The sequence below is a fragment of the Natator depressus genome, chromosome 11 (genome assembly GCF_965152275.1).
Source record: "Natator depressus isolate rNatDep1 chromosome 11, rNatDep2.hap1, whole genome shotgun sequence".
In the NCBI taxonomy this organism is placed as follows: Eukaryota; Metazoa; Chordata; order Testudines; family Cheloniidae; genus Natator; species Natator depressus.
The window spans coordinates 33,524,150-33,536,465 of NC_134244.1; the positions used below are offsets into that span (position 1 = coordinate 33,524,150).

General features: G+C 44.7%; 1 protein-coding gene across 1 annotated transcript in view; it reads left to right on the forward strand.

Annotated features, from left to right (window-relative positions):
* Window positions 1-12,037: 12,037 nt before the first annotated feature.
* Window positions 12,038-12,316, forward strand: part of SLC4A10 (solute carrier family 4 member 10) — a 302,756-nt gene continuing 302,477 nt past the window's right edge. Inside the window, exon 1 of the mRNA XM_074967434.1 lies at window positions 12,038-12,054. The gene's annotated coding sequence lies outside the window, so the exon portion shown is untranslated. The remainder of the gene's footprint in view (window positions 12,055-12,316) is intronic.

Below are 12,316 nucleotides of genomic sequence, written 5' to 3' on the forward strand. Positions count from 1 at the left end.
GGCTTGCATTTAGGGCAGATGGTAATGCAAAGTAATATGACCTTCTGGAAATAATCTTAAAATAAGATGAATCTAGTTATTTCCTGAGGAAAAAAGGGCTGAATATTTAATTGTGCAATTTTTCTAACAGTAATAGGGTTTTATTTGAAAAAAAGAAAATAACCATCACAAACCCTAGGTTTTTTAATAGTCCCTTGTTTGCCTAGTGAGTATTTCTGGGCTGAGAGTATTGTGTGACTATGTGCCTGTACATGAGTTTGCGTCCTCATGATGGCTAGTGTAATTTTTTTGATTCAGTGCTACATTGAGTGACTTCTAATGCATTCAGAATGCCATAGACAACACACTAGAGAGACAAGGTGGGTGAGGTAATATCTTTTATTGGAACAATTTCTGTGGTGACAGATAGATGCTTTCAAGCTACACCGAGCTCTTGTTCAGATCTGGGAAAGTATTCTGAGTGTCATAGCTAAATACAAGATGGAACACATAATTTAGCATAAGTAGTTAGCACGTATTCTAAGGGACCGTTCCAGGTGAAGTGGCCCATTAACACCCCTGTAGTCATAGGACAAAAATGGGGGTTAGTGGGTTAGAGTATTGTAATAAGTCATAAATCCAGTGTCTTAAGACCATTATTTTTAGTGTCTAGCAAAGTTATGAATTTAAGTTCATGGGCTTCCTTTTAGGATGAGGACTGATAGGTTAGATATAGAGTGATGGCTTTGTGAAAAGTGTTCACCCACAGGTGATGTGGTGGCTTTTGTCTTTTATCACTTTCCTGTGAGAGATCATTCAAGTGTGAAGTGATTGTCTGATTTCACCCACACAGTTGTTGTTGGGGCATTTAGTGCACTGGATGAGGTACACCACATGCTGTGATATGCAGGTGTAAGATTTGTGGGGGCTGTTGAAATACGTTCTGCAGGTTTTGCATCTGTTGTATTGTCAGCATCTGGTGCTGCTTTGAGTTGGTGTGTCCTGATAGTAGACAACAAATGTCTTGTATGCTTTGGCAAGTACTAGTTTATGTAGTTTTTTGTTGACAATTTTATGGGATTTGTAGCACTTCCATATAAATGCTGAATATAGCAGATTAAGTGAAAACTGCTTTGTCTTAAGCAGCCACTGACCTATTTCTATGCCAGTTTGGCTACTGTTATAGAAGACCTTGCTTTTTCTTTTAGAAATATATCTTTTACTTGTACCCTGGCATCAGAACTACTCCAAAGTCAGACAGCAGTCTAATGTCAGTGGCATTTCATAATTACTTTAATCAGTTTTCCTATTTTGTTTATTAACAAACTTCCACTTTAACAGATTGACATCATTAATGGCTTGTTCCTTCACTGTAATACGCAGATGCATAATTGATTCTTGTAAAATTAGTCACCATGCTTCAGCATGTACGTAGAGTTGATCATTTTACAATACAAGTGGTATATATGCCAGATGACTCTAAGGATATGTCTACACTGGCAGAGTTACCGCGCTGGCAGTTACAGCACCGTTCAGAGAGCGCTGAAGGGAAACTGCTGTTGTGTGTTCACACTGTCAGCTGCCTGCGCAACAGCGTATTCACACTTGCGGCACTTGCTGCAGTATTCGGAGCAGTGCACTCTGGGGCAGCTATCCCACAGAGCACCTCTTTCTCTTCTGCTGCTAAAAGTTGTGGGAAGGCGGAGGGGGTCGCAAGGCATCCTGGGTCCTGTCCCAATGCCCTGTGATGCATTGCTTCACATCCCAGCAATCCCTGTGCTTCCATCCACGTTTGGTGCCATCTTTCAGTGATTTGTGTACTGCACTCTCTGCCTCTTTGGTCTGCAGGAATGGATCCCGAACTGTTGACCAGTGTGCTGCTCGCTCTGACTAACGTTGTGAGTGGCAGTGGAGTTATTCCTTAAGCTACAAAGGCAAGAGGAGTGCGATATTGATCTCACCACGTGTATTAGCTACAACACGAGATTGCCTGTGGGATTCATGGAGATGCTGACCACTGTGGAACGCTGCTTTTGGGCTCGGGAAACAAGCACTGAGTGGTGGGATCACACCGTGATGCACGTCTGGGATGACGAGCAGTGGCTGCAGAACTTTCGGACGAGGAAAGCCACATTCATGGGACTGTGTGATGAGCTCGCCCCAGCATAGGCACCGACTCCGGGGCTGCAGCACCCACAAGGGAATAATTAGTGGGTGCTCTGCACCCACTGGCAGCCAAGCTCCCCCTACCCCCATCCCCTCCTTACCTCCTCCTCCCCCTCCCAGCGCTTCCCAGCTGCCACATAACAGCTGTTTGGCAGCACTAGGACTTTCTGGGAGGGAGGGGCAAGAGTGGGGACCAGTGCGCTCTGGGGAGGAGGCGGTGAAGAGGCGGGGCAGGGCGGGGACTTGGAGGAAGGGGGTGGAATTGGGGCGGGGTGAGGGTGGTGCAGGAGTGGGGCCAGGGGTGGGGGCGGGTCAAGCAACCATGGGCAGAGGGGAAGTCGGCGCCTATGCACCCCAGCCCTGTGGTGCAAGGACACGAGATTGAGAGCAGCCCCGATGTTGGAAAAGCACATGGCGATTGCACTGTGGAAGCTGGCTACTCCAGACTGCTACTGATCGGTCGCTAACCAATTTGGAGTGGGAGAGTTGACTGTTTGGACTCGTGTTGACGGAAGTGTGTAGGGCCATTAATCGCATCCTGCTCCTAAAGACCATGACTCTGGGTAATGTGCATGACATTGTGGATGGCTTTGCACAAATGGGCTTCCCTAACTGCGGAGGGGCGATAGATGGCACGCATATTCCAATTCTGGCACCAGACCACCTACCCACCGAGTACATTAATTGGAAGGGGTATTTCTCTATGGTTCTCCAGGTGTTTGTGGATCACTGGGGGCATTTCACAGACATTAACGCAGGCTGGCCCGGAGAGGTGCATGACGCACATATCTTTCGGAACACCGGTCTGTTCAGGAAGCTGCAAGCAAGGACTTTCTTCCTGGACCAGAAGATCACTGTAGGGGAAGTCGAAATGCCCATTGTGATTCTGGGAGACGCCGCCTATCCCTTAATGCCATGGCTTATGAAGTCATACACAGGGCAACTTGACAGCAGCCAGGAGCGGTTCAACAACAGGCTGAGCAAGTGCAGAATGACTGTTGAGTGTGCTTTTGGTCATGTAAAGGTCCGCTGGTGCTGCCTATATGGGAAGCTGGACATGGCCGATGACAATATTCCTATGCTTATAGCTGCATGTCGTATGCTTCATAATATTTGTGAAGAGAAGGGTGAAAGCTTCACTGAGAGCTGGACCGCTAAGGTTCAGTGCCTGGAGGCTGAATTTGAACAGCCAGAGACCAGGGCTATTAGAGGGGTGCAGCGTTGGGCCATAAGGATCAGGGATGCCTTGAGGCAGAAAGTTGAAGCTGAAAGCTAAATATTTGTTGCTATGCTCGGGAATGCAGTGCTTGTGATGCTAGGAGGTGATTGTGATTGGTTCAGATGATGCAATATGAAGGTTTAAGATAATTGTCTGTTGCTTTTCAGGGCTCTGTTTGCTTTCAATTAATAGAAGAAAGATTGCTTTCAAACCAACACAGTTCTTTTATTAAACAGCAACCAGAGGAGAAAGTCAAACAAAAAGACACATCAGCACTGAGGGAGATGGGGGAAGGGAAGGTCCCAGGAGGAGGTGGGGTCCTGGGATGGCTAAAGATTTGTGTATGTCCATGTATCATATCCAACCTTCTCTGGAGTACAGTGCAGTGGGTACTGTACTTCAGAAGGGCCAAACTGAAGAGGGATGGGTGTTGAGTGCAGTCGGTATTGGGAGTCCACAGTGCTGGACTGTGAGGGGGGAGGAGTGGAATGCCGCAGGTACAGATTGGAGCCAGGAGGTTGATAAGAGTGTGTTGGAGGTGTCTGGGGGGCACATGGGAAAGAGTTTTGCGACAGCAGCTGCAGGGGAGGGCAGGCGCAGATCTGCTCAGTTTTGCAGTATCTCCTGGAGTGTGTCCGCTTGGTACTCCATAACGTTTAAGATCTGCTCCATGGCTTAATTCTGTGTGCCGCATTCTCCTTTCGGTCCCTCTTCTCGCTGTCCCACCACTCCTTTAATTCCTGTTTTTTCAGCTGCAGAGTGCATCATAACATCACACAGAAAGTCCTACTTAGTTCTTCATTGCCGCTTTCTAATGCTGCGCAGCTGTTCTGCCGCTGATAACAAAGAGGAAGGCTGGGCTCCCAAGGTCATATCTGTAAAGCCAAAATGCAACATTTTACAGAAGCAGTATTGTTTGCAACACTGATTCAGTGATTTAAAACAGAGCCAGTATTCACATACCTGTCACTAACTGGCTGACCCCAGGCAAACACACATGAGCCACAAGACCCCCAAAATGGTGAGCAGCCACAGGGGCAGGGTAAATCAATGTTTTCGGACCCTACTGTACACTGGGCACATGGCTCTTGGGGAAAGCCAGCACTGTAGGGAGGCCTGATAATCTTTCCTGTCCCCATATTTTCCACAGGATATGATCATTATGGAAGACATCTTGCTGCTAAAGTTGAGCGGGGAATCAAGGGAGGGTCTTCTCCAAGACTGCAGCTTCCACCCTCGCCCCATTGTGGCTCACCTGTGTGCAGCAATGGCCCTCCCCTTTCCCCCCTGTGATGGCACAGTGGCATGGGAAAGTTACCATTAATGGGGTAAGAAATACAGCAGCTCAGCCGAAGAACCTGCAGCAGTGGATTGCCCAGTGTCTCCACGAGAGTTTCCTGGAGATCTCTTAGGCAGGTTCCTGTGAAGTGATGGAGTCAATCAACAGCCCGTTCCGCCGCTCAGAATAGGCATGTGGTGATGCGAATCATAGACACAAGCTTGCTTTCTGCAACCCTCCTGCCCCCAACAACTTGCTTCAGTGATTCCCAAAATCAGATCCACTTACCAGGGGCCTCCTCTGCTGTTTGCAGTTCACCAAGATCCGACAGCTGTGACTGGCTAGCCTCCTCCGGGGTAGAAAAGAGCTCCTGGCTGCATGCATCTCTGACCTCCAAGTCATCCTCTGCCTCTGGATCCTACTCCCCCTCCACATCCTCGTCCAAGATTTCCCCTTCCTGGCTTGGTCCACTCTTGACTGGCATGCGAGCCACTGAAGTATCCACAGTGGCCTTTGCAGTGGAGGTGGGGTTGCCATCAAGTATCGCGTCCAGCTCTTTGTAGAACCAGCAGCTCATGGGCGCAGCACCGGAACAGCAGTTTGCCTCCCACACCTTGTGGTAGGTGTTCTGTGGCTCCTTCACTTTGACCCTGCACTGCAATGTGTCCTGGTCATGGCCCCTTTCTGTCATGCATCGTGAAATCTGTCTGTAGGTATCATAATTCCTATGGCTGGAGCGCAGCTGGGACTGGACAGCCTCCTCTCCCCAAATGCTGATGAGGTCCAACAGCTCCGCATTGCTCCAAGTGGGGAATCACCTGGTGTGTGGAGCAGGCATGGCCACCTGGAAAGATGCACTGAGACCACTGCACACATCACCGAGCAAACAGGAAGGGGACTTTCAAAATTCCAAAGGAATTTACAGGGTGGGGATGACGGTTGGTCACCTGAGGACAGGGCAGTAGAGTTCAAACCGATGACAAGAGAGGCAAGAACGGGCATTGTGGGACACCGCCTGCGGGCCAATCACAGCGCTGTAATAGACTAGGGTGTCTACACTGGAACCGTGGCATTGTACCCCTAGCGCAGAAGCTGTACGCCTCTCATCAGGGTGTGGGTGTTTTTTACAGCACTGCAACTGAGCAGTTTCTGAGCACTAAGTGCCTTGGCAGTGTGTACGTCTCGGGAGTTACACCGGAGAAAGCTGCTTTGCTGCACAGAAACTTGCCAGTGTAGACAGGGCCTGAGAGTAAGATTCTGAAGTCCTAAAGATCTAACTTGGAAAGTCAGTGTGAAAGATGCCACTCTATCCTTTATTCATCCCATTGTTTAGAAATAGCAGCATAAACAGAATAGGGTATAGCACCAAAAATTCAGAGGCTCCTATAAATACCTAGAGTGGGGAGAAAGTTCATTAACAATGAACTAAGAGCCTTAAATAACTTGCTTATGTCAGTTTTCTAGAATATTAACAGTATTTTAATATAGATTTCTTTTTAGTTTTTAATTATAGTAAATTAATTGGAAGAATTATACTGAGAGGAAAACTGTTACTGTTGTTTCTTCCAACTTTAACTACAATTTCCCTCATTTTACTACTGTAAATCTCTACTGTAGTAGAGCAGTCTGCCCTCTGGTGGACTGAGACTACCTGTAATATTGTCTCTTGACCAAAAGGCTTTCTGACAAAATAATGGCATGTGTTGCTATGTAATTTTTCAAGGATACTTTGGTGTTTGTGAAAGTCAGAGGAGCAGGCTACAATGATGACCAATAGGTCTGAGAATCATATCAATTTTTAAAAGAACTATCTGTGGTTTTATTCTTTCATAGATGAAAACATATAAGAACAAGGAGCTGCAGTCAGGAGACTTGTAGCCAGATAGGACCTGTCAGTATTTCCACTGTAAATATCAAGCTTCTTTGAAATAATCTGCTAAATCTAGAGATGCTATTTATTCAGCTAACTTCACATTTCATTTAATATTTTTGTTTTAGAAATTTTAAGTTCCTAGTGGTCTAGACTTGGTTTTCCTTTTTGCTATTAACTAAATTAAAAATAGTTTGTACTTGTACATGTATTTATTGCTTTCATTACAGAAATTAATATTGTGTAACTTAGTTTGGTATTTTAGATATGACCCTCGGCTGAGACCATAACTTCTTAAACATCAAATGCAGAGCAATCAAGTGTTAGGGAATAAGGTTTGTGTATTTCAGGAACATAGACTTTTGAGATCTCTCATCTGAATAGAGCTTGAGTCACACAGGAAAACAGTGATGGCAGCCATATACTTAGGGGTCTACCAAATTCACAGTCTATTTTGATCAATTTCACGGTCATAGGATTTTAAAAATTGTAAATTTCATGATTTCAGCTATTTAAACCTGAAATTCCATGGTGTTGTAATTGTAGGAGGCCTGACCCAAAAAGAAGTGTGTGTGTGTGTGTGTGTGTGTGTGTGTGTGGGGGGGGTTGCAAGGATATTGTAGGGGGAGTTGCGGTAATGCTACCCTTACTTTTGCACTGCTACCTGCAAAGCTGGGCCCTCAGGCAGCAGCTGGCACTCTCTGGCCACCCAGCTCTGAAGGCAGCAGTGAAAAAGTAAGTGTGGCATGGTATGGTAATGCCACTCTTACTTCTGCGCTGCTGCTGGCGAGGCACTGCCTTCATAGCTGGGTGCCCAGCCAACAGCCGCTGCTCTCTGGCCACCCAGCTCTGAAGGCAGCACAGAAATAAGGGTGGCAATATCACAACCCCCCTAAAATAAATTTGTGACCCCCTACAACTCCCTTTTGGGTCAGGACCCCCAATCTGAGAAATGCTCGTCTCCCTATACTATACATATTTCATAGGGGTAAAAGCACGCTAACAACCAGATTTCATGGCGGGAGACCAGATTTCACTGCCCATGAGGTGTTTTTCATGACCATGAATTTGGTAGGGCCCTACTCGTAGTATCCCATGGAAGCTGATTCACTTTCTGAGGAGATCGTTATATGCATTTTTCCTGATAAGATCAGTTATCAGAGGTCATTATTCCCTTCCCAACCAGATGAGTGAAAGAGCAAGAGTGGGACAGGACCTTGGTTTTATGTCTCATCTGAAAGATGGCCTCCCCAACAACACAGTGCTTCCCATTCCCATCCTGGGGTATTGGTTCAGTACAAACTCAGAGGTCTGAGGGCTACGTACGTATCTTACATAGGGTATTGTCTTCATTGCACAATTATCCTGGGTGATCAGAATGTAGGCTTGAGCACCCAAACGTGAGCAGCCGCACTACAAAGCTATACCTGACTTTCTGGGTCCTCATTGTTGCTGTATTCCCCTGTTTGTGTTACTGAGACTTTTGGGGGAAAATCCCATAGTTCTTGGTGATGCAGCAGGTTGAGCTGAGCTGATTCTTTTCCAGTAAACTGTAGGCGTATTTGTCTATTTTTTCTGGGCACATGTGAGGGAAAGGGAGATTGTGGGAAGTAGAGCTGGTCATAAATTCTCCAGTGGAATGTTTTTTCCATCGGAGAATGCTGATTCATCAAAATTGAAACGTTTCATGGAGACTGTTCTATTTTGATGACATTGCAATGGAACCCAGACAGATTTCCTGCCAGTTATCCTACCTGCTGGGGAGCTGAAAGCCTGGGAGGCCTTATCCCTGCTAACCCCTTCTACAAATCAGATAGCAATAGAGAAGTTTTAAAACAAAAATCTCTCTAAAGGCCATTCTCGTTCTATGGCAATATGCTGGATTACACATTGTTATTAATGTATATCCCACTCTAGGATTGTAATGTTATGTTCCAAATATTAAGGCTCTCCTGGCTGTTTCCAATCTTGTTTGTAAGCTAGTAAGTCATTTAAAGTCCAAGATGGGCCCAGTGCTCTCCAGCGCCCACAAAAGCAAAGCTCCTAATCACAAATTCAAAAGCGAAAAGAAAAGAATTCCCCCTCCCCCCCAGCCCCATACCAGAAATCCATTGTGTTTTTTAGAAAGTTATAAAATAGGCCTGTAAAAGGGCCCTCACATCCTGTGAGGGAGTTGAACTCCATCCCTTTTCCTTCTACCTCCCCACACCCATTGTGACTAATTAGCTTTCTCCCAGGCAGGGTCACACAAACTTTTGGGGGTCTGGGGAAAAATCTGTAACTGAGGCCCTCAACCCTTCAAAAACAAACAAACAAACAATCCAAGGGTGCTAAAACAATGAGGGGAGGCCTGGGGCTGGGCTTGGACAGTGAGCCTGTCCTGCACTCACCCTGTAGTGTCAGCTCCTTTTCCATGGGCTTCCTGTTGTGACTTGGCACAAGGGGTCACAGTACCAAATTAATCCCACGGCTTTGCCACCATGTCAAGGTTCCTTCCCCATTCTGAACTCTAGGGTACAGATGTGGGGACGTGCATGAAAGACCCCCTAAGCTTATTCTTACCTGCTTAGGTTAAACACTGCCGCCACCAAAGTGTTACACAAAAAACAGGGGAAGTGCCCACTTGGAAACGTCTCCCCCACAAAATATCCCCCCAAGCCCTACACCCCCTTTCCTGGGGAAGGCTTGATAAAAATCCTCACCAATTTGCATAGGTGAACACAGACCCAAACCCTTGGATCTTAAGAACAATGAAAAAGCAATCAGGTTCTTAAAAGAGAATTTTAATTGAAGACAAAGTAAAAGAATCACCTCTGTAAAATCAGGATGGTAAATACCTTACAGGGTAATCAGATTCAAAACATAGAGAATCCCTCTAGGCTAAACCTTAAGTTACAAAAAGACACACAAACAGGAATATACATTCCATTCAGCACAACTTATTTTATCAGCCATTTAAACAAAACATAATCTAACGCATATCTAACTAGATTGCTTACGAACTCTTTACAAGAGTTCTGACCTACATTCCTGCTCTGGTCCCGGCAAAAGCATCACACACACACAGAGAACCCTTTGTTTTCCCCCCCCCTCCAGCTTTGAAAGTATCTTGTCTCCTCATTGGTCATTTTGGTCAGGTGCCAGAGAGGTTATCTTAGCTTCTTAACCCTTTACAGGTGAAAGGGTTTTCTCCTCTGGCCCAGAGCAATTTAAAGGTGTTTACCCTTCCCTTTATATTTATGACACTTATGTTGTACTATTTTGATTTGGAGAAATAAAACTCAAACCTGAAGAGCTGGGACTTTAAATCATGCGCTGCGGGGAGGGTTTTTTTGATGCACTTGCTGGTGAGTTTGCCTTGCAGGGCATTCCAGTTATGACCAAATAATCAAATGCCAAATAGGATCTTCAGCTTTCAAGAGGGGCTGCACAGGTCTTGATTTAGTGCTATGTGAAAACTACTGAACAGACAAAAAAAGTGTGCTTAGTTAGGTTGATATTTTGCTGAATCAGTTGTGTGGAGCCAGTTCATTGCTTTCATCCTTGGGAGGAGAGAAAACATTAGTTTTTATGAATCAGGCTCTACTTGTTAGTAAATGACTTAGCAAACAGGCCGTCTGGGGAAATTCACCAAAAAGTCAAACCTATTTTCCCGCAGAGTAGCTACTTACTGTAATTCCCTCCTCCTCACTGAATATCAGTGTTACATTGAACCATTATAACTGACATATTTACCATAACTAATTCTGTGAATGTGATTGGAATTTTACCACATCACAAAACCAATACACGCTTTAGCAATACGGTATTCAGCAATTTGTCTAGTCTCTGGCTACGGAATGAGGCTGAGGTGCACGCTAGTGTTTCATGATAAAGCTTAGCTAGCACAAGCCTGGATCTAGGAAGTGTTATTGAGCCTCAAGGATGTGAGCATTACCCGACAGAAGAAAATTTCATTTAAATTTTAAATGGATTGATCCAAACTAAATCCTGTTACACAGTGTCAACTTCAGATAATATTTTGAAAAGCCCCAAATGAATATTATTTCTGAAAAAGTTCAGTTGGACTTGACAACACCAGAAAAATATGATGATAATTACCATGGACTAAGTCAAATATATTTGTTTTGGGTTTCAGACCTTGTATGTGATAAAAGCAATTTGTGATCCGTGTTGATAATGATATCACTGTGTGACTCTTCAAATCCCCCCCCCCCCCAAAGCCACTCCCTCCTGCTGAAGTTATGGGACTGAATCAGAGCCACATATGTAGCATGCTTCCTTCAGACAGCTTTAGACAGCCCTGATACAATGAAACTGTGAAAACCTTGCAGTTGATTATCAGACTTGTTTATTGATGGCACTACCAAGGGAAAACAGCAGACTGATATACAATAAAAAAACTTGGCAGACTGGATAGTGGCAATCTAGTTTTGGCATTTATATTGGCAAAAATAGACTACCGGGCCTACCACAACTCAGACATTACTAATATTATAGTATTGTTGGGTATTGCAGAATCATAAGGCACCCACTGATATACCCTCTTACTTTAGCTGATAATCTGGCCCTTACTTTTTTGTAAAACACATAAAATAGATTTTCCTGAGGGGAGAGCTAAGCTAGCATGTTCCTGTCGGAGCTCTTCCCAGCCCTGACTCCAGATGCAAAACAAGGACAAGTCTTACGTGCAACTTTTACAGTTCCTAGGCACCGCTGGTCAATAAGAACTCAGCAACTCTTACAGACTCCAGGCTACTCCATGGGCTTACATAGTAAGTTAAGGGGTTCTTTAGTTTCTGACACATTTAACATGTTGTGCAGCAAATATCTAACAAGGACCTCAGTGAGTATTTTAACTCTAGCAACACAATGGGTCAGTGCTGACACATCTTCATTGTCTTCTAGCTGCCCTTTCCACTGCACACAAATTGTTCTTTCTTTGAATTAATAGCGATCCTTATAGCCCAGGATGATTCATTACGATTGCCAATGCATATTAATAGCAGCAAAATTCATTCAGTGCTAGTAAAGGAAATCATGTGTGAATTTAAGTCCAGTTGGCAAGGTAATAAAGGATCTGAAATGTTGGCTGTGCAGCAGCTGTCATTCCATGCCAATCTAAGCCATCATACAGTAAGCAGGTGGCTCTCACTCATTGTTTTTACTACATATTTTAATTTTGCAAAGCCTCACTGAAATAAATAGGAAATGTGTTTTATTGATTTCAGTAGGGCTTTTTTGTAAGCAAGAAGAGCATGTATGTGTTAATACCATGCAGCAATCTACTACATAGTAGGAAGACTATAGCAGCTTGTTATTCCCTTTGGCTGCAGTGGTATACCAGCCTTAAATATAACTCCCTTATGTTCGTTAGGGATTTTACATAAATCCAGGAAGGAAAGGAAAGAAAAGAAAAGCCCAAGACAGCAGGCATTCCTTAAGAACTCTCTTGTGATTAAGTATTGCAGCATCCTATTTCTTATGTTGGACCATCACTGCTATAAGGGCCACCGACGGAGGGCTTTCTGCTTTTCTCAGGTTAGTATTATTTGAGGGTTTGTCTGAGACAAACTTTTGAATCACCATGTTGTGTGCTTTGCTACATTATTATGCGACAAACAAGTGGTATATTGATATTCTATATCATACCAGTGCTGTGAGACTGTAACATTTTGTAGGGCCCCTTCCCCAAGTTATTTTGGGATTCTTTAATGTCCTGTGGAGTAGGTCTGCAGGATTGAGAATAGCCTTGTCAAGCTATGGTCATTCTTAGTACCTGTATATACACCATGTGGGGCTC